General features: G+C 47.6%; 13 non-coding genes across 13 annotated transcripts; all 13 read right to left on the bottom strand.

The window, feature by feature from the left end:
• Positions 1–362: 362 nt before the first annotated feature.
• On the bottom strand, positions 363–553 carry LOC142722133 (U2 spliceosomal RNA). Its single transcript, XR_012874457.1, has one exon. It is a non-coding gene; the product is annotated as a U2 spliceosomal RNA (small nuclear RNA).
• Positions 554–1,845: 1,292 nt separating this feature from the next.
• Positions 1,846–2,036, bottom strand: LOC142722134 (U2 spliceosomal RNA). Its single transcript, XR_012874458.1, has one exon. It is a non-coding gene; the product is annotated as a U2 spliceosomal RNA (small nuclear RNA).
• Positions 2,037–3,332: 1,296 nt separating this feature from the next.
• Positions 3,333–3,523, bottom strand: LOC142722135 (U2 spliceosomal RNA). The gene has a single exon (XR_012874459.1). It is a non-coding gene; the product is annotated as a U2 spliceosomal RNA (small nuclear RNA).
• A 1,300-nt stretch (positions 3,524–4,823) lies between these two features.
• Positions 4,824–5,014, bottom strand: LOC142722136 (U2 spliceosomal RNA). Its single transcript, XR_012874460.1, has one exon. It is a non-coding gene; the product is annotated as a U2 spliceosomal RNA (small nuclear RNA).
• A 1,288-nt stretch (positions 5,015–6,302) lies between these two features.
• On the bottom strand, positions 6,303–6,493 carry LOC142722138 (U2 spliceosomal RNA). Its single transcript, XR_012874461.1, has one exon. It is a non-coding gene; the product is annotated as a U2 spliceosomal RNA (small nuclear RNA).
• Positions 6,494–7,773: 1,280 nt separating this feature from the next.
• Positions 7,774–7,964, bottom strand: LOC142722139 (U2 spliceosomal RNA). The gene has a single exon (XR_012874462.1). It is a non-coding gene; the product is annotated as a U2 spliceosomal RNA (small nuclear RNA).
• A 1,320-nt stretch (positions 7,965–9,284) lies between these two features.
• Positions 9,285–9,475, bottom strand: LOC142722140 (U2 spliceosomal RNA). Its single transcript, XR_012874463.1, has one exon. It is a non-coding gene; the product is annotated as a U2 spliceosomal RNA (small nuclear RNA).
• A 1,296-nt stretch (positions 9,476–10,771) lies between these two features.
• On the bottom strand, positions 10,772–10,962 carry LOC142722098 (U2 spliceosomal RNA). Its single transcript, XR_012874428.1, has one exon. It is a non-coding gene; the product is annotated as a U2 spliceosomal RNA (small nuclear RNA).
• Positions 10,963–12,254: 1,292 nt separating this feature from the next.
• Positions 12,255–12,445, bottom strand: LOC142722141 (U2 spliceosomal RNA). Its single transcript, XR_012874464.1, has one exon. It is a non-coding gene; the product is annotated as a U2 spliceosomal RNA (small nuclear RNA).
• A 1,292-nt stretch (positions 12,446–13,737) lies between these two features.
• LOC142722142 (U2 spliceosomal RNA) lies at positions 13,738–13,928 on the bottom strand. The gene has a single exon (XR_012874466.1). It is a non-coding gene; the product is annotated as a U2 spliceosomal RNA (small nuclear RNA).
• Positions 13,929–15,220: 1,292 nt separating this feature from the next.
• On the bottom strand, positions 15,221–15,411 carry LOC142722144 (U2 spliceosomal RNA). Its single transcript, XR_012874468.1, has one exon. It is a non-coding gene; the product is annotated as a U2 spliceosomal RNA (small nuclear RNA).
• A 1,288-nt stretch (positions 15,412–16,699) lies between these two features.
• Positions 16,700–16,890, bottom strand: LOC142722145 (U2 spliceosomal RNA). The gene has a single exon (XR_012874469.1). It is a non-coding gene; the product is annotated as a U2 spliceosomal RNA (small nuclear RNA).
• A 1,292-nt stretch (positions 16,891–18,182) lies between these two features.
• LOC142722146 (U2 spliceosomal RNA) lies at positions 18,183–18,373 on the bottom strand. Its single transcript, XR_012874470.1, has one exon. It is a non-coding gene; the product is annotated as a U2 spliceosomal RNA (small nuclear RNA).
• Positions 18,374–18,582: the final 209 nt, after the last annotated feature.

Consider the following 18,582-nt stretch of genomic DNA (forward strand, 5'->3'; position numbering starts at 1 on the left):
TGTGCTGCATCAATCAATCAATCAATCAATCAATCAATCAATCAATCAATCAATCAATCAATCAGTGGCTGGCTCAGGTGCAGCTCTTTAACTTACCTAAAAGGGAGGGCGGAGAGAAGACAAGGAAGGTGAATGAGGTGTTCCAATGTGAAATGCCGGAAACACAGAAACACAGACGACACACAACAAGAGGTGGCAATCTATTCATTAATTGCATTTAATCAATGAGCTCATTATCACTCATGCATTGTCCAACAGGTGTTGAAATAATGGGATTAAAAGGGGAGATCCCTTCAGAAAGACAGAAACAATAGCAAAGACAAAAAACACTTTTGGAATCTGCTTTTAGTCAACACATAAGGAAAGGGTGCACCGGTCCTGGAAATACTGCAATACCAGGTCAATGCGTGGAGTGGACAGAGCAAGCTCTATTTCCATCTCCCTGTTCTAAAAATCCATTTAATATATGGTCCCCAGATAGGGGACGTATCAGATATTAAACTGATAAGAACAGATACTACACTTGATCTTAGCCAAAAGGCCGAGAAGCGATAACCCGAACGGGCCGCGCGTTGCCCGAGCCTGCCCGATACTGCTGTTCAGCCCTTGCAGCGATTCAGCCTACTTCTAGGCAATTCCATGGGGCCCTGCAGGCTCACACACTCACAGCTACACGGGAGGTGAATAAAGGCCGGAGAGGAAGCCAGACAGGATTTGCTTCTTTTGCTTGCACCACAATGCAGTGCTGAAAGAGGAGGAATCTACATAAAAACGCCTTCCTGGCAACGCCCAAATGCCCTGCTGCCATGCAGATAAACACTGGCAGCGGCAGCAAGTGCATGCCCACAGCCACCCCTTGTTCCTTCACACCTTGTATCAGCTGTAATCCAGTCCAGTCCAGTGCTGCCTGCTGAGCAGCACTGACCAACACTGCCTGGGCCCAGGCTTTTATCTCTGAGGCCCCATTATGATGTCAGAAAGCTGGCTCTGGAATCCTGAGGGCTCCACTATGACACGTGCAAAGTTCCGTCTGAACTTTATATAAGACGGTGAGGCTCAGTCAGTCACTCAGTGTTGCCTGAGAGGGCAACACTGCAACAGCCGGCCGCCAGGCTGTCTTTTTTTTGCACAGCTAGTTGCCTCCAGGAGGCCACAAGAGGGAGACAAGGGACTGCAAAATGGAAAATAGGCATCCACCAACTTTACAGACAACTTCTCCTTGCTCCTACAACCTCCATCCTTGCACAGTTTGTTATTCTTCTAGGTAACATAGTAACAAATCCAAATTGCTGCTCTCTTTGTAGGCAAGCAAGGCTTTGTTGCAACTGCAATTCTTACTTCTTCTTGAAATGTAGGGACGACAGTACATTCCATCACATCCATCTAGTGTACACAGGTAGGTCCATTGTGGCGGGCAGGCGAGCGGGCGGGCTGCTTTATTGGCTGTTTGCTGTTCCCCTACTCCACTCCACTATTTGACTGTTGTGCTGCATCAATCAATCAATCAATCAATCAATCAATCAATCAATCAATCAATCAATCAATCAGTGGCTGGCTCAGGTGCAGCTCTTTAACTTACCTAAAAGGGAGGGCGGAGAGAAGACAAGGAAGGTGAATGAGGTGTTCCAATGTGAAATGCCGGAAACACAGAAACACAGACGACACACAACAAGAGGTGGCAATCTATTCATTAATTGCATTTAATCAATGAGCTCATTATCACTCATGCATTGTCCAACAGGTGTTGAAATAATGGGATTAAAAGGGGAGATCCCTTCAGAAAGACAGAAACAATAGCAAAGACAAAAAACACTTTTGGAATCTGCTTTTAGTCAACACATAAGGAAAGGGTGCACCGGTCCTGGAAATACTGCAATACCAGGTCAATGCGTGGAGTGGACAGAGCAAGCTCTATTTCCATCTCCCTGTTCTAAAAATCCATTTAATATATGGTCCCCAGATAGGGGACGTATCAGATATTAAACTGATAAGAACAGATACTACACTTGATCTTAGCCAAAAGGCCGAGAAGCGATAACCCGAACGGGCCGCGCGTTGCCCGAGCCTGCCCGATACTGCTGTTCAGCCCTTGCAGCGATTCAGCCTACTTCTAGGCAATTCCATGGGGCCCTGCAGGCTCACACACTCACAGCTACACGGGAGGTGAATAAAGGCCGGAGAGGAAGCCAGACAGGATTTGCTTCTTTTGCTTGCACCACAATGCAGTGCTGAAAGAGGAGGAATCTACATAAAAACGCCTTCCTGGCAACGCCCAAATGCCCTGCTGCCATGCAGATAAACACTGGCAGCGGCAGCAAGTGCATGCCCACAGCCACCCCTTGTTCCTTCACACCTTGTATCAGCTGTAATCCAGTCCAGTCCAGTGCTGCCTGCTGAGCAGCACTGACCAACACTGCCTGGGCCCAGGCTTTTATCTCTGAGGCCCCATTATGATGTCAGAAAGCTGGCTCTGGAATCCTGAGGGCTCCACTATGACACGTGCAAAGTTCCGTCTGAACTTTATATAAGACGGTGAGGCTCAGTCAGTCACTCAGTGTTGCCTGAGAGGGCAACACTGCAACAGCCGACCGCCAGGCTGTCTTTTTTTTGCACAGCTAGTTGCCTCCAGGAGGCCACAAGAGGGAGACAAGGGACTGCAAAATGGAAAATAGGCATCCACCAACTTTACAGACAACTTCTCCTTGCTCCTACAACCTCCATCCTTGCACAGTTTGTTATTCTTCTAGGTAACATAGTAACAAATCCAAATTGCTGCTCTCTTTGTAGGCAAGCAAGGCTTTGTTGCAACTGCAATTCTTACTTCTTCTTGAAATGTAGGGACGACAGTACATTCCATCACATCCATCTAGTGTACACAGGTAGGTCCATTGTGGCGGGCAGGCGAGCGGGCGGGCTGCTTTATTGGCTGTTTGCTGTTCCCCTACTCCACTCCACTATTTGACTGTTGTGCTGCATCAATCAATCAATCAATCAATCAATCAATCAATCAATCAATCAATCAATCAATCAATCAGTGGCTGGCTCAGGTGCAGCTCTTTAACTTACCTAAAAGGGAGGGCGGAGAGAAGACAAGGAAGGTGAATGAGGTGTTCCAATGTGAAATGCCGGAAACACAGAAACACAGACGACACACAACAAGAGGTGGCAATCTATTCATTAATTGCATTTAATCAATGAGCTCATTATCACTCATGCATTGTCCAACAGGTGTTGAAATAATGGGATTAAAAGGGGAGATCCCTTCAGAAAGACAGAAACAATAGCAAAGACAAAAAACACTTTTGGAATCTGCTTTTAGTCAACACATAAGGAAAGGGTGCACCGGTCCTGGAAATACTGCAATACCAGGTCAATGCGTGGAGTGGACAGAGCAAGCTCTATTTCCATCTCCCTGTTCTAAAAATCCATTTAATATATGGTCCCCAGATAGGGGACGTATCAGATATTAAACTGATAAGAACAGATACTACACTTGATCTTAGCCAAAAGGCCGAGAAGCGATAACCCGAACGGGCCGCGCGTTGCCCGAGCCTGCCCGATACTGCTGTTCAGCCCTTGCAGCGATTCAGCCTACTTCTAGGCAATTCCATGGGGCCCTGCAGGCTCACACACTCACAGCTACACGGGAGGTGAATAAAGGCCGGAGAGGAAGCCAGACAGGATTTGCTTCTTTCGCTTGCACCACAATGCAGTGCTGAAAGAGGAGGAATCTACATAAAAACGCCTTCCTGGCAACGCCCAAATGCCCTGCTGCCATGCAGATAAACACTGGCAGCGGCAGCAAGTGCATGCCCACAGCCACCCCTTGTTCCTTCACACCTTGTATCAGCTGTAATCCAGTCCAGTCCAGTGCTGCCTGCTGAGCAGCACTGACCAACACTGCCTGGGCCCAGGCTTTTATCTCTGAGGCCCCATTATGATGTCAGAAAGCTGGCTCTGGAATCCTGAGGGCTCCACTATGACACGTGCAAAGTTCCGTCTGAACTTTATATAAGACGGTGAGGCTCAGTCAGTCACTCAGTGTTGCCTGAGAGGGCAACACTGCAACAGCCGGCCGCCAGGCTGTCTTATTTTTGCACAGCTAGTTGCCTCCAGGAGGCCACAAGAGGGAGACAAGGGACTGCAAAATGGAAAATAGGCATCCACCAACTTTACAGACAACTTCTCCTTGCTCCTACAACCTCCATCCTTGCACAGTTTGTTATTCTTCTAGGTAACATAGTAACAAATCCAAATTGCTGCTCTCTTTGTAGGCAAGCAAGGCTTTGTTGCAACTGCAATTCTTACTTCTTCTTGAAATGTAGGGACGACAGTACATTCCATCACATCCATCTAGTGTACACAGGTAGGTCCATTGTGGCGGGCAGGCGAGCGGGCGGGCTGCTTTATTGGCTGTTTGCTGTTCCCCTACTCCACTCCACTATTTGACTGTTGTGCTGCATCAATCAATCAATCAATCAATCAATCAATCAATCAATCAATCAATCAATCAATCAATCAATCAGTGGCTGGCTCAGGTGCAGCTCTTTAACTTACCTAAAAGGGAGGGCGGAGAGAAGACAAGGAAGGTGAATGAGGTGTTCCAATGTGAAATGCCGGAAACACAGAAACACAGACGACACACAACAAGAGGTGGCAATCTATTCATTAATTGCATTTAATCAATGAGCTCATTATCACTCATGCATTGTCCAACAGGTGTTGAAATAATGGGATTAAAAGGGGAGATCCCTTCAGAAAGACAGAAACAATAGCAAAGACAAAAAACACTTTTGGAATCTGCTTTTAGTCAACACATAAGGAAAGGGTGCACCGGTCCTGGAAATACTGCAATACCAGGTCAATGCGTGGAGTGGACAGAGCAAGCTCTATTTCCATCTCCCTGTTCTAAAAATCCATTTAATATATGGTCCCCAGATAGGGGACGTATCAGATATTAAACTGATAAGAACAGATACTACACTTGATCTTAGCCAAAAGGCCGAGAAGCGATAACCCGAACGGGCCGCGCGTTGCCCGAGCCTGCCCGATACTGCTGTTCAGCCCTTGCAGCGATTCAGCCTACTTCGAGGCAATTCCATGGGGCCCTGCAGGCTCACACACTCACAGCTACACGGGAGGTGAATAAAGGCCGGAGAGGAAGCCAGACAGGATTTGCTTCTTTTGCTTGCACCACAATGCAGTGCTGAAAGAGGAGGAATCTACATAAAAACGCCTTCCTGGCAACGCCCAAATGCCCTGCTGCCATGCAGATAAACACTGGCAGCGGCAGCAAGTGCATGCCCACAGCCACCCCTTGTTCCTTCACACCTTGTATCAGCTGTAATCCAGTCCAGTCCAGTGCTGCCTGCTGAGCAGCACTGACCAACACTGCCTGGGCCCAGGCTTTTATCTCTGAGGCCCCATTATGATGTCAGAAAGCTGGCTCTGGAATCCTGAGGGCTCCACTATGACACGTGCAAAGTTCCGTCTGAACTTTATATAAGACGGTGAGGCTCAGTCAGTCACTCAGTGTTGCCTGAGAGGGCAACACTGCAACAGCCGGCCGCCAGGCTGTCTTTTTTTTGCACAGCTAGTTGCCTCCAGGAGGCCACAAGAGGGAGACAAGGGACTGCAAAATGGAAAATAGGCATCCACCAACTTTACAGACAACTTCTCCTTGCTCCTACAACCTCCATCCTTGCACAGTTTGTTATTCTTCTAGGTAACATAGTAACAAATCCAAATTGCTGCTCTCTTTGTAGGCAAGCAAGGCTTTGTTGCAACTGCAATTCTTACTTCTTCTTGAAATGTAGGGACGACAGTACATTCCATCACATCCATCTAGTGTACACAGGTAGGTCCATTGTGGCGGGCAGGCGAGCGGGCGGGCTGCTTTATTGGCTGTTTGCTGTTCCCCTACTCCACTCCACTATTTGACTGTTGTGCTGCATCAATCAATCAATCAATCAATCAATCAATCAATCAATCAATCAATCAATCAGTGGCTGGCTCAGGTGCAGCTCTTTAACTTACCTAAAAGGGAGGGCGGAGAGAAGACAAGGAAGGTGAATGAGGTGTTCCAATGTGAAATGCCGGAAACACAGAAACACAGACGACACACAACAAGAGGTGGCAATCTATTCATTAATTGCATTTAATCAATGAGCTCATTATCACTCATGCATTGTCCAACAGGTGTTGAAATAATGGGATTAAAAGGGGAGATCCCTTCAGAAAGACAGAAACAATAGCAAAGACAAAAAACACTTTTGGAATCTGCTTTTAGTCAACACATAAGGAAAGGGTGCACCGGTCCTGGAAATACTGCAATACCAGGTCAATGCGTGGAGTGGACAGAGCAAGCTCTATTTCCATCTCCCTGTTCTAAAAATCCATTTAATATATGGTCCCCAGATAGGGGACGTATCAGATATTAAACTGATAAGAACAGATACTACACTTGATCTTAGCCAAAAGGCCGAGAAGCGATAACCCGAACGGGCCGCGCGTTGCCCGAGCCTGCCCGATACTGCTGTTCAGCCCTTGCAGCGATTCAGCCTACTTCTAGGCAATTCCATGGGGCCCTGCAGGCTCACACACTCACAGCTACACGGGAGGTGAATAAAGGCCGGAGAGGAAGCCAGACAGGATTTGCTTCTTTTGCTTGCACCACAATGCAGTGCTGAAAGAGGAGGAATCTACATAAAAACGCCTTCCTGGCAACGCCCAAATGCCCTGCTGCCATGCAGATAAACACTGGCAGCGGCAGCAAGTGCATGCCCACAGCCACCCCTTGTTCCTTCACACCTTGTATCAGCTGTAATCCAGTCCAGTCCAGTGCTGCCTGCTGAGCAGCACTGACCAACACTGCCTGGGCCCAGGCTTTTATCTCTGAGGCCCCATTATGATGTCAGAAAGCTGGCTCTGGAATCCTGAGGGCTCCACTATGACACGTGCAAAGTTCCGTCTGAACTTTATATAAGACGGTGAGGCTCAGTCAGTCACTCAGTGTTGCCTGAGAGGGCAACACTGCAACAGCCGGCCGCCAGGCTGTCTTTTTTTTGCACAGCTAGTTGCCTCCAGGAGGCCACAAGAGGGAGACAAGGGACTGCAAAATGGAAAATAGGCATCCACCAACTTTACAGACAACTTCTCCTTGCTCCTACAACCTCCATCCTTGCACAGTTTGTTATTCTTCTAGGTAACATAGTAACAAATCCAAATTGCTGCTCTCTTTGTAGGCAAGCAAGGCTTTGTTGCAACTGCAATTCTTACTTCTTCTTGAAATGTAGGGACGACAGTACATTCCATCACATCCATCTAGTGTACACAGGTAGGTCCATTGTGGCGGGCAGGCGAGCGGGCGGGCTGCTTTATTGGCTGTTTGCTGTTCCCCTACTCCACTCCACTATTTGACTGTTGTGCTGCATCAATCAATCAATCAATCAATCAATCAATCAATCAATCAATCAGTGGCTGGCTCAGGTGCAGCTCTTTAACTTACCTAAAAGGGAGGGCGGAGAGAAGACAAGGAAGGTGAATGAGGTGTTCCAATGTGAAATGCCGGAAACACAGAAACACAGACGACACACAACAAGAGGTGGCAATCTATTCATTAATTGCATTTAATCAATGAGCTCATTATCACTCATGCATTGTCCAACAGGTGTTGAAATAATGGGATTAAAAGGGGAGATCCCTTCAGAAAGACAGAAACAATAGCAAAGACAAAAAACACTTTTGGAATCTGCTTTTAGTCAACACATAAGGAAAGGGTGCACCGGTCCTGGAAATACTGCAATACCAGGTCAATGCGTGGAGTGGACAGAGCAAGCTCTATTTCCATCTCCCTGTTCTAAAAATCCATTTAATATATGGTCCCCAGATAGGGGACGTATCAGATATTAAACTGATAAGAACAGATACTACACTTGATCTTAGCCAAAAGGCCGAGAAGCGATAACCCGAACGGGCCGCGCGTTGCCCGAGCCTGCCCGATACTGCTGTTCAGCCCTTGCAGCGATTCAGCCTACTTCTAGGCAATTCCATGGGGCCCTGCAGGCTCACACACTCACAGCTACACGGGAGGTGAATAAAGGCCGGAGAGGAAGCCAGACAGGATTTGCTTCTTTTGCTTGCACCACAATGCAGTGCTGAAAGAGGAGGAATCTACATAAAAACGCCTTCCTGGCAACGCCCAAATGCCCTGCTGCCATGCAGATAAACACTGGCAGCGGCAGCAAGTGCATGCCCACAGCCACCCCTTGTTCCTTCACACCTTGTATCAGCTGTAATCCAGTCCAGTCCAGTGCTGCCTGCTGAGCAGCACTGACCAACACTGCCTGGGCCCAGGCTTTTATCTCTGAGGCCCCATTATGATGTCAGAAAGCTAGCTCTGGAATCCTGAGGGCTCCACTATGACACGTGCAAAGTTCCGTCTGAACTTTATATAAGACGGTGAGGCTCAGTCAGTCACTCAGTGTTGCCTGAGAGGGCAACACTGCAACAGCCGGCCGCCAGGCTGTCTTTTTTTTGCACAGCTAGTTGCCTCCAGGAGGCCACAAGAGGGAGACAAGGGACTGCAAAATGGAAAATAGGCATCCACCAACTTTACAGACAACTTCTCCTTGCTCCTACAACCTCCATCCTTGCACAGTTTGTTATTCTTCTAGGTAACATAGTAACAAATCCAAATTGCTGCTCTCTTTGTAGGCAAGCAAGGCTTTGTTGCAACTGCAATTCTTACTTCTTCTTGAAATGTAGGGACGACAGTACATTCCATCACATCCATCTAGTGTACACAGGTAGGTCCATTGTGGCGGGCAGGCGAGCGGGCGGGCTGCTTTATTGGCTGTTTGCTGTTCCCCTACTCCACTCCACTATTTGACTGTTGTGCTGCATCAATCAATCAATCAATCAATCAATCAATCAATCAATCAATCAATCAATCAATCAATCAATCAATCAATCAATCAATCAATCAGTGGCTGGCTCAGGTGCAGCTCTTTAACTTACCTAAAAGGGAGGGCGGAGAGAAGACAAGGAAGGTGAATGAGGTGTTCCAATGTGAAATGCCGGAAACACAGAAACACAGACGACACACAACAAGAGGTGGCAATCTATTCATTAATTGCATTTAATCAATGAGCTCATTATCACTCATGCATTGTCCAACAGGTGTTGAAATAATGGGATTAAAAGGGGAGATCCCTTCAGAAAGACAGAAACAATAGCAAAGACAAAAAACACTTTTGGAATCTGCTTTTAGTCAACACATAAGGAAAGGGTGCACCGGTCCTGGAAATACTGCAATACCAGGTCAATGCGTGGAGTGGACAGAGCAAGCTCTATTTCCATCTCCCTGTTCTAAAAATCCATTTAATATATGGTCCCCAGATAGGGGACGTATCAGATATTAAACTGATAAGAACAGATACTACACTTGATCTTAGCCAAAAGGCCGAGAAGCGATAACCCGAACGGGCCGCGCGTTGCCCGAGCCTGCCCGATACTGCTGTTCAGCCCTTGCAGCGATTCAGCCTACTTCTAGGCAATTCCATGGGGCCCTGCAGGCTCACACACTCACAGCTACACGGGAGGTGAATAAAGGCCGGAGAGGAAGCCAGACAGGATTTGCTTCTTTTGCTTGCACCACAATGCAGTGCTGAAAGAGGAGGAATCTACATAAAAACGCCTTCCTGGCAACGTCCAAATGCCCTGCTGCCATGCAGATAAACACTGGCAGCGGCAGCAAGTGCATGCCCACAGCCACCCCTTGTTCCTTCACACCTTGTATCAGCTGTAATCCAGTCCAGTCCAGTGCTGCCTGCTGAGCAGCACTGACCAACACTGCCTGGGCCCAGGCTTTTATCTCTGAGGCCCCATTATGATGTCAGAAAGCTGGCTCTGGAATCCTGAGGGCTCCACTATGACACGTGCAAAGTTCCGTCTGAACTTTATATAAGACGGTGAGGCTCAGTCAGTCACTCAGTGTTGCCTGAGAGGGCAACACTGCAACAGCCGGCCGCCAGGCTGTCTTTTTTTTGCACAGCTAGTTGCCTCCAGGAGGCCACAAGAGGGAGACAAGGGACTGCAAAATGGAAAATAGGCATCCACCAACTTTACAGACAACTTCTCCTTGCTCCTACAACCTCCATCCTTGCACAGTTTGTTATTCTTCTAGGTAACATAGTAACAAATCCAAATTGCTGCTCTCTTTGTAGGCAAGCAAGGCTTTGTTGCAACTGCAATTCTTACTTCTTCTTGAAATGTAGGGACGACAGTACATTCCATCACATCCATCTAGTGTACACAGGTAGGTCCATTGTGGCGGGCAGGCGAGCGGGCGGGCTGCTTTATTGGCTGTTTGCTGTTCCCCTACTCCACTCCACTATTTGACTGTTGTGCTGCATCAATCAATCAATCAATCAATCAATCAATCAATCAATCAATCAATCAATCAATCAATCAGTGGCTGGCTCAGGTGCAGCTCTTTAACTTACCTAAAAGGGAGGGCGGAGAGAAGACAAGGAAGGTGAATGAGGTGTTCCAATGTGAAATGCCGGAAACACAGAAACACAGACGACACACAACAAGAGGTGGCAATCTATTCATTAATTGCATTTAATCAATGAGCTCATTATCACTCATGCATTGTCCAACAGGTGTTGAAATAATGGGATTAAAAGGGGAGATCCCTTCAGAAAGACAGAAACAATAGCAAAGACAAAAAACACTTTTGGAATCTGCTTTTAGTCAACACATAAGGAAAGGGTGCACCGGTCCTGGAAATACTGCAATACCATGTCAATGCGTGGAGTGGACAGAGCAAGCTCTATTTCCATCTCCCTGTTCTAAAAATCCATTTAATATATGGTCCCCAGATAGGGGACGTATCAGATATTAAACTGATAAGAACAGATACTACACTTGATCTTAGCCAAAAGGCCGAGAAGCGATAACCCGAACGGGCCGCGCGTTGCCCGAGCCTGCCCGATACTGCTGTTCAGCCCTTGCAGCGATTCAGCCTACTTCTAGGCAATTCCATGGGGCCCTGCAGGCTCACACACTCACAGCTACACGGGAGGTGAATAAAGGCCGGAGAGGAAGCCAGACAGGATTTGCTTCTTTTGCTTGCACCACAATGCAGTGCTGAAAGAGGAGGAATCTACATAAAAACGCCTTCCTGGCAACGCCCAAATGCCCTGCTGCCATGCAGATAAACACTGGCAGCGGCAGCAAGTGCATGCCCACAGCCACCCCTTGTTCCTTCACACCTTGTATCAGCTGTAATCCAGTCCAGTCCAGTGCTGCCTGCTGAGCAGCACTGACCAACACTGCCTGGGCCCAGGCTTTTATCTCTGAGGCCCCATTATGATGTCAGAAAGCTGGCTCTGGAATCCTGAGGGCTCCACTATGACACGTGCAAAGTTCCGTCTGAACTTTATATAAGACGGTGAGGCTCAGTCAGTCACTCAATGTTGCCTGAGAGGGCAACACTGCAACAGCCGGCCGCCAGGCTGTCTTTTTTTTGCACAGCTAGTTGCCTCCAGGAGGCCACAAGAGGGAGACAAGGGACTGCAAAATGGAAAATAGGCATCCACCAACTTTACAGACAACTTCTCCTTGCTCCTACAACCTCCATCCTTGCACAGTTTGTTATTCTTCTAGGTAACATAGTAACAAATCCAAATTGCTGCTCTCTTTGTAGGCAAGCAAGGCTTTGTTGCAACTGCAATTCTTACTTCTTCTTGAAATGTAGGGACGACAGTACATTCCATCACATCCATCTAGTGTACACAGGTAGGTCCATTGTGGCGGGCAGGCGAGCGGGCGGGCTGCTTTATTGGCTGTTTGCTGTTCCCCTACTCCACTCCACTATTTGACTGTTGTGCTGCATCAATCAATCAATCAATCAATCAATCAATCAATCAATCAATCAATCAATCAATCAGTGGCTGGCTCAGGTGCAGCTCTTTAACTTACCTAAAAGGGAGGGCGGAGAGAAGACAAGGAAGGTGAATGAGGTGTTCCAATGTGAAATGCCGGAAACACAGAAACACAGACGACACACAACAAGAGGTGGCAATCTATTCATTAATTGCATTTAATCAATGAGCTCATTATCACTCATGCATTGTCCAACAGGTGTTGAAATAATGGGATTAAAAGGGGAGATCCCTTCAGAAAGACAGAAACAATAGCAAAGACAAAAAACACTTTTGGAATCTGCTTTTAGTCAACACATAAGGAAAGGGTGCACCGGTCCTGGAAATACTGCAATACCAGGTCAATGCGTGGAGTGGACAGAGCAAGCTCTATTTCCATCTCCCTGTTCTAAAAATCCATTTAATATATGGTCCCCAGATAGGGGACGTATCAGATATTAAACTGATAAGAACAGATACTACACTTGATCTTAGCCAAAAGGCCGAGAAGCGATAACCCGAACGGGCCGCGCGTTGCCCGAGCCTGCCCGATACTGCTGTTCAGCCCTTGCAGCGATTCAGCCTACTTCTAGGCAATTCCATGGGGCCCTGCAGGCTCACACACTCACAGCTACACGGGAGGTGAATAAAGGCCGGAGAGGAAGCCAGACAGGATTTGCTTCTTTTGCTTGCACCACAATGCAGTGCTGAAAGAGGAGGAATCTACATAAAAACGCCTTCCTGGCAACGCCCAAATGCCCTGCTGCCATGCAGATAAACACTGGCAGCGGCAGCAAGTGCATGCCCACAGCCACCCCTTGTTCCTTCACACCTTGTATCAGCTGTAATCCAGTCCAGTCCAGTGCTGCCTGCTGAGCAGCACTGACCAACACTGCCTGGGCCCAGGCTTTTATCTCTGAGGCCCCATTATGATGTCAGAAAGCTGGCTCTGGAATCCTGAGGGCTCCACTATGACACGTGCAAAGTTCCGTCTGAACTTTATATAAGACGGTGAGGCTCAGTCAGTCACTCAGTGTTGCCTGAGAGGGCAACACTGCAACAGCCGGCCGCCAGGCTGTCTTTTTTTTGCACAGCTAGTTGCCTCCAGGAGGCCACAAGAGGGAGACAAGGGACTGCAAAATGGAAAATAGGCATCCACCAACTTTACAGACAACTTCTCCTTGCTCCTACAACCTCCATCCTTGCACAGTTTGTTATTCTTCTAGGTAACATAGTAACAAATCCAAATTGCTGCTCTCTTTGTAGGCAAGCAAGGCTTTGTTGCAACTGCAATTCTTACTTCTTCTTGAAATGTAGGGACGACAGTACATTCCATCACATCCATCTAGTGTACACAGGTAGGTCCATTGTGGCGGGCAGGCGAGCGGGCGGGCTGCTTTATTGGCTGTTTGCTGTTCCCCTACTCCACTCCACTATTTGACTGTTGTGCTGCATCAATCAATCAATCAATCAATCAATCAATCAATCAATCAATCAATCAATCAATCAGTGGCTGGCTCAGGTGCAGCTCTTTAACTTACCTAAAAGGGAGGGCGGAGAGAAGACAAGGAAGGTGAATGAGGTGTTCCAATGTGAAATGCCGGAAACACAGAAACACAGACGACACACAACAAGAGGTGGCAATCTATTCATTAATTGCATTTAATCAATGAGCTCATTATCACTCATGCATTGTCCAACAGGTGTTGAAATAATGGGATTAAAAGGGGAGATCCCTTCAGAAAGACAGAAACAATAGCAAAGACAAAAAACACTTTTGGAATCTGCTTTTAGTCAACACATAAGGAAAGGGTGCACCGGTCCTGGAAATACTGCAATACCAGGTCAATGCGTGGAGTGGACAGAGCAAGCTCTATTTCCATCTCCCTGTTCTAAAAATCCATTTAATATATGGTCCCCAGATAGGGGACGTATCAGATATTAAACTGATAAGAACAGATACTACACTTGATCTTAGCCAAAAGGCCGAGAAGCGATAACCCGAACGGGCCGCGCGTTGCCCGAGCCTGCCCGATACTGCTGTTCAGCCCTTGCAGCGATTCAGCCTACTTCTAGGCAATTCCATGGGGCCCTGCAGGCTCACACACTCACAGCTACACGGGAGGTGAATAAAGGCCGGAGAGGAAGCCAGACAGGATTTGCTTCTTTTGCTTGCACCACAATGCAGTGCTGAAAGAGGAGGAATCTACATAAAAACGCCTTCCTGGCAACGCCCAAATGCCCTGCTGCCATGCAGATAAACACTGGCAGCGGCAGCAAGTGCATGCCCACAGCCACCCCTTGTTCCTTCACACCTTGTATCAGCTGTAATCCAGTCCAGTCCAGTGCTGCCTGCTGAGCAGCACTGACCAACACTGCCTGGGCCCAGGCTTTTATCTCTGAGGCCCCATTATGATGTCAGAAAGCTGGCTCTGGAATCCTGAGGGCTCCACTATGACACGTGCAAAGTTCCGTCTGAACTTTATATAACACGGTGAGGCTCAGTCAGTCACTCAGTGTTGCCTGAGAGGGCAACACTGCAACAGCCGGCCGCCAGGCTGTCTTTTTTTTGCACAGCTAGTTGCCTCCAGGAGGCCACAAGAGGGAGACAAGGGACTGCAAAATGGAAAATAGGCATCCACCAACTTTACAGACAACTTCTCCTTGCTCCTACAACCTCCATCCTTGCACAGTTTGTTATTCTTCTAGGTAACATAGTAACAAATCCAAATTGCTGCTCTCTTTGTAGGCAAGCAAGGCTTTGTTGCAACTGCAATTCTTACTTCTTCTTGAAATGTAGGGACGACAGTACATTCCATCACATCCATCTAGTGTACACAGGTAGGTCCATTGTGGCGGGCAGGCGAGCGGGCGGGCTGCTTTATTGGCTGTTTGCTGTTCCCCTACTCCACTCCACTATTTGACTGTTGTGCTGCATCAATCAATCAATCAATCAATCAATCAATCAATCAATCAATCAATCAATCAATCAGTGGCTGGCTCAGGTGCAGCTCTTTAACTTACCTAAAAGGGAGGGCGGAGAGAAGACAAGGAAGGTGAATGAGGTGTTCCAATGTGAAATGCCGGAAACACAGAAACACAGACGACACACAACAAGAGGTGGCAATCTATTCATTAATTGCATTTAATCAATGAGCTCATTATCACTCATGCATTGTCCAACAGGTGTTGAAATAATGGGATTAAAAGGGGAGATCCCTTCAGAAAGACAGAAACAATAGCAAAGACAAAAAACACTTTTGGAATCTGCTTTTAGTCAACACATAAGGAAAGGGTGCACCGGTCCTGGAAATACTGCAATACCAGGTCAATGCGTGGAGTGGACAGAGCAAGCTCTATTTCCATCTCCCTGTTCTAAAAATCCATTTAATATATGGTCCCCAGATAGGGGACGTATCAGATATTAAACTGATAAGAACAGATACTACACTTGATCTTAGCCAAAAGGCCGAGAAGCGATAACCCGAACGGGCCGCGCGTTGCCCGAGCCTGCCCGATACTGCTGTTCAGCCCTTGCAGCGATTCAGCCTACTTCTAGGCAATTCCATGGGGCCCTGCAGGCTCACACACTCACAGCTACACGGGAGGTGAATAAAGGCCGGAGAGGAAGCCAGACAGGATTTGCTTCTTTTGCTTGCACCACAATGCAGTGCTGAAAGAGGAGGAATCTACATAAAAACGCCTTCCTGGCAACGCCCAAATGCCCTGCTGCCATGCAGATAAACACTGGCAGCGGCAGCAAGTGCATGCCCACAGCCACCCCTTGTTCCTTCACACCTTGTATCAGCTGTAATCCAGTCCAGTCCAGTGCTGCCTGCTGAGCAGCACTGACCAACACTGCCTGGGCCCAGGCTTTTATCTCTGAGGCCCCATTATGATGTCAGAAAGCTGGCTCTGGAATCCTGAGGGCTCCACTATGACACGTGCAAAGTTCCGTCTGAACTTTATATAAGACGGTGAGGCTCAGTCAGTCACTCAGTGTTGCCTGAGAGGGCAACACTGCAACAGCCGGCCGCCAGGCTGTCTTTTTTTTGCACAGCTAGTTGCCTCCAGGAGGCCACAAGAGGGAGACAAGGGACTGCAAAATGGAAAATAGGCATCCACCAACTTTACAGACAACTTCTCCTTGCTCCTACAACCTCCATCCTTGCACAGTTTGTTATTCTTCTAGGTAACATAGTAACAAATCCAAATTGCTGCTCTCTTTGTAGGCAAGCAAGGCTTTGTTGCAACTGCAATTCTTACTTCTTCTTGAAATGTAGGGACGACAGTACATTCCATCACATCCATCTAGTGTACACAGGTAGGTCCATTGTGGCGGGCAGGCGAGCGGGCGGGCTGCTTTATTGGCTGTTTGCTGTTCCCCTACTCCACTCCACTATTTGACTGTTGTGCTGCATCAATCAATCAATCAATCAATCAATCAATCAATCAATCAATCAATCAATCAGTGGCTGGCTCAGGTGCAGCTCTTTAACTTACCTAAAAGGGAGGGCGGAGAGAAGACAAGGAAGGTGAATGAGGTGTTCCAATGTGAAATGCCGGAAACACAGAAACACAGACGACACACAACAAGAGGTGGCAATCTATTCATTAATTGCATTTAATCAATGAGCTCATTATCACTCATGCATTGTCCAACAGGTGTTGAAATAATGGGATTAAAAGGGGAGATCCCTTCAGAAAGACAGAAACAATAGCAAAGACAAAAAACACTTTTGGAATCTGCTTTTAGTCAACACATAAGGAAAGGGTGCACCGGTCCTGGAAATACTGCAATACCAGGTCAATGCGTGGAGTGGACAGAGCAAGCTCTATTTCCATCTCCCTGTTCTAAAAATCCATTTAATATATGGTCCCCAGATAGGGGACGTATCAGATATTAAACTGATAAGAACAGATACTACACTTGATCTTAGCCAAAAGGCCGAGAAGCGATAACCCGAACGGGCCGCGCGTTGCCCGAGCCTGCCCGATACTGCTGTTCAGCCCTTGCAGCGATTCAGCCTACTTCTAGGCAATTCCATGGGGCCCTGCAGGCTCACACACTCACAGCTACACGGGAGGTGAATAAAGGCCGGAGAGGAAGCCAGACAGGATTTGCTTCTTTCGCTTGCACCACAATGCAGTGCTGAAAGAGGAGGAATCTACATAAAAACGCCTTCCTGGCAACGCCCAAATGCCCTGCTGCCATGCAGATAAACACTGGCAGCGGCAGCAAGTGCATGCCCACAGCCACCCCTTGTTCCTTCACACCTTGTATCAGCTGTAATCCAGTCCAGTCCAGTGCTGCCTGCTGAGCAGCACTGACCAACACTGCCTGGGCCCAGGCTTTTATCTCTGAGGCCCCATTATGATGTCAGAAAGCTGGCTCTGGAATCCTGAGGGCTCCACTATGACACGTGCAAAGTTCCGTCTGAACTTTATATAAGACGGTGAGGCTCAGTCAGTCACTCAGTGTTGCCTGAGAGGGCAACACTGCAACAGCCGGCCGCCAGGCTGTCTTATTTTTGCACAGCTAGTTGCCTCCAGGAGGCCACAAGAGGGAGACAAGGGACTGCAAAATGGAAAATAGGCATCCACCAACTTTACAGACAACTTCTCCTTGCTCCTACAACCTCCATCCTTGCACAGTTTGTTATTCTTCTAGGTAACATAGTAACAAATCCAAATTGCTGCTCTCTTTGTAGGCAAGCAAGGCTTTGTTGCAACTGCAATTCTTACTTCTTCTTGAAATGTAGGGACGACAGTACATTCCATCACATCCATCTAGTGTACACAGGTAGGTCCATTGTGGCGGGCAGGCGAGCGGGCGGGCTGCTTTATTGGCTGTTTGCTGTTCCCCTACTCCACTCCACTATTTGACTGTTGTGCTGCATCAATCAATCAATCAATCAATCAATCAATCAATCAATCAATCAATCAATCAATCAGTGGCTGGCTCAGGTGCAGCTCTTTAACTTACCTAAAAGGGAGGGCGGAGAGAAGACAAGGAAGGTGAATGAGGTGTTCCAATGTGAAATGCCGGAAACACAGAAACACAGACGACACACAACAAGAGGTGGCAATCTATTCATTAATTGCATTTAATCAATGAGCTCATTATCACTCATGCATTGTCCAACAGGTGTTGAAATAATGGGATTAAAAGGGGAGATCCCTTCAGAAAGACAGAAACAATAGCAAAGACAAAAAACACTTTTGGAATCTGCTTTTAGTCAACACATAAGGAAAGGGTGCACCGGTCCTGGAAATACTGCAATACCAGGTCAATGCGTGGAGTGGACAGAGCAAGCTCTATTTCCATCTCCCTGTTCTAAAAATCCATTTAATATATGGTCCCCAGATAGGGGACGTATCAGATATTAAACTGATAAGAACAGATACTACACTTGATCTTAGCCAAAAGGCCGAGAAGCGATAACCCGAACGGGCCGCGCGTTGCCCGAGCCTGCCCGATACTGCTGTTCAGCCCTTGCAGCGATTCAGCCTACTTCGAGGCAATTCCATGGGGCCCTGCAGGCTCACACACTCACAGCTACACGGGAGGTGAATAAAGGCCGGAGAGGAAGCCAGACAGGATTTGCTTCTTTTGCTTGCACCACAATGCAGTGCTGAAAGAGGAGGAATC

Source organism: Rhinoderma darwinii, unplaced genomic scaffold (assembly GCF_050947455.1).
Source record: "Rhinoderma darwinii isolate aRhiDar2 unplaced genomic scaffold, aRhiDar2.hap1 Scaffold_530, whole genome shotgun sequence".
In the NCBI taxonomy this organism is placed as follows: Eukaryota; Metazoa; Chordata; class Amphibia; order Anura; family Rhinodermatidae; genus Rhinoderma; species Rhinoderma darwinii.